Raw genomic sequence first — 3,076 nt, forward strand, 5'->3', positions numbered from 1 at the left:
CCGCTTCCCTCTCCCTCCTTGGCATTCAAGCACCTATGGAGGCGAGGCAACTTCCGCTCGCGTCTATCGCGTGTCAGGAGACGTTCCCATCGATGACGAGGTGCCTATGGTGACTTCGTAAATTTCAAGATGATAGTACTAGTATACTCAATATTGTGCACCGCGACCAAGGTCGAGAGGAAAACGAGAGAACTACGTATTTATTTACGGTGTAGATTCACTCATTTTGCTCCATATGTACTCCATCTCGGTGTAGTCTAGTCACTTGTTGAAATCTCTAGAAAGGCAAATACTCCTTTCTGGTTTACACGGCTATACTAGCAAGTAGTACTACAATAGTGGGCTCACATAGCAATTGTGTCTCATGCAAGAGCCTGGCTATATGCGCGCTCCAAGGTTCGCAACTGCCACGTTCGGGTTGCACTTGGCTCTTTGCCTCTTCGAGAAGATGAACAATGATGTTACTACTGCTGCTTCAACAGTATCGAATCCACTGCTGCATGTTCGAATCCACTGTTGCATGTCCGTCCAGCGCGAGCGGGAGGGATAAGCAAAAGCATGTCCTTTTCTGCGAGTCACCGCGCGCATGGAAGGGGAGAAGGCGTGTAGTAGTAGTAAAATCAAGCTTCTCCTTGTTGTACGAGTTGACGCGACACATCATAGCACTGGCCCCACATGGTTGCCTCTAAACTTGGCTGAAAGACCCGCAGTGTACAATACTCCATTTGCTGCAACCTCTAACATTTACCCCACCACAAATTAAAATATATATTCCTGTCTTGACCAGATGAGCGTGCAAACTAGAATCACCAGGATGACAGGTAGGGCCAGAAGATTATTTTAACCAAAAAATATAGCATGGAGCCGACCCCAACGATTTTAGGGCATGTTTGGTTCCAATAAGTCACCTGACTTATAAGTTAGGTGACTTCAAACCAGTGACTTATAAGTCACACCTGTTTGGTTGTCATCTGACTTATAAGTCACCTGACCACACCTTCTCACCTTGTTTTTTATGTAAAGGTGATGGGACCCACGCAAAATGGGTGACTTATAAGTTGGGGTGACTTATAAGTTGGGTCTATTTGGCAAAATAAGTCACTTTTTCACTTTACGACTTATAAGTTGGTGACTTATTTGGAACCAAACAGGCCCTTAAGCTTACAGGCACGGTACATGCTATCCTAGACTACTCTACACATGAAACTGCCACACGAGCGTCTGGGCTGCACTTGGCTCTTGCCTCTTCGGGAAGTCAAACAATGGCCCTGTTTGGATACTCTAACTCGGTTAGAGGTTAGAGTTATATTCTAACCCAGAACTAACCCAGAACTAACTCTAACCAAAAAGGTGTTTGGATAGCAGGGTTAGATGGAGCGCGGATACGGCGAGGCGCCTTCACGGGCGGTGCGAGAGGGAGGGAGCGAGAGGACAAGAAGCATCGAGGAAGTGAGGAGGGATCTGCCTTCGGAAGAGCGAGAGAAAAAGGTGTTTTTTAGTGGTCCTGAGAAGAACTAACCCAAATAAGCACCTCTTGGGTGGGTCAGATTTTTTGGATGAGTTAGATGCATCTAACCCAAACTAACCCTCCTGTTTGGATATTTTTGGGTTAGTTGAGTCCAAACTAACCCAAACTAACTCTAACCCGTGGATTCAAATAGGGCCAATGATGGAGTACTACTGCAGTGGACGAGTACTACAGTATGCTTCTGGCCATCTGACACCAATTGAACTGCTGCATGTCCACCACGTACGGGAGGGAGAGCGTGTAGCGAACGAAAGCTTCTCCTAGTCCTGCCAGCCACCACGCTCATGGGCGAGGGAGGGACGCAGCTTCATTGACTTACTGCTCCTGCCTTTGCGTCCATGACAGGTGGGCCCAACAGGTCGGTGACCCACCTGTCATGCAGCCAAAGACAGGTGCGGTTAAGGCGCGAGGGTGTTGTAGTAATCAAACTTCTCGGTCTTGTACGAGTTGACACAACACATCAAAGCACTGCACTCGATATATTTCAATAATTTGCGTTTACCGATGCATTAATTACAATGCATGCATGCTGTGACTCTCCTTTTGATACTTGCATGTGTTGATTTAATGCACCTTGATGTAGTATGAATATGTGACGGTAAAGCTTTGTAATGCCCCAACCCTAATAAAGCGAGAGATGGTTGTGCACGAGGAGGGCGAGATCATGCAGACGGAACAGGACCCGATGATGGAGCTCTCTATGGTCTCGATGGACCTCGCCTTGCTCCACTGCACCTTGTGCCTCCGCCCCTTGAAGCCTCCAGTGTATGAGGTTCGAATACACCTCATCCGTTCAGCTGATCGAGCAAGGTGCAGGTTTCTTGATTGATGTGTTGTTTGATTGATTTGTGCAGTGCAAGGGAGGGCACCTGGCTTGCGTGGACTGCCGCGTCGAGCGCCCCGGGAACCAGCGGCAGTGCCAGAAGTGCGAGCGCGGCGGTGGCTTCGACGTGCGGAACACGGCGGTGGATGCCGTCCTCTCCTCGGTGAGGGTGGAGTGCCCGTACAAAGGTTGTGGGCTCTACGTCACTTACCACAAGCTCGCCGATCACCAGAGCGTGTGTCCGCTCACGCCCTGCAAATGCCCCGTGCCCGTCTATGGCTACGAAGGCCCGCCGCCGGTGCTCTCCCACCACATCAGCACCGTGCATCCCATGCCTGTGCACAGGATCCAGTACGGCAAGGCACTCCAGCTGCAAGTGCCACTGTCGAAGCCACGACTCTTTCTGTTCGCGGAGGAGGACGACCGCGTGTTTTTCTTGGTCGGCGGCGTGCTAGACATCGGCGCGCCTATCATCGTGTCGGTTGTCTGCATCAGAGCGGGGGCGTCCCCACTACCGCACTATGTGGCCACTGTGGGCGAACAAACCGCCGTGGGAGCCCAAAGGCAGGACCGACGCCGTCAAGGTGGAAATGGAGGTGACAAGCAGCAGGGATCCCGGCAATGTCGCCGTGCAGGAGCTGACCTTCTTCACAGTTCCGCCCAAATTGTTGGCCGGGGCTAAGCTGGTGTCCCTCCACATTCAGATTGACAAGCTCACGTCCTAA

The 3,076-nt window shown here is 50.9% G+C and overlaps 1 pseudogene; it reads left to right on the forward strand.

Annotated features, from left to right (window-relative positions):
- Positions 1-1,262: 1,262 nt before the first annotated feature.
- LOC125556302 lies at positions 1,263-3,076 on the forward strand (annotated as a pseudogene).

Source organism: Triticum urartu, chromosome 5, assembly GCF_003073215.2.
Source record: "Triticum urartu cultivar G1812 chromosome 5, Tu2.1, whole genome shotgun sequence".
NCBI lineage: Eukaryota > Viridiplantae > Streptophyta > Magnoliopsida > Poales > Poaceae > Triticum > Triticum urartu.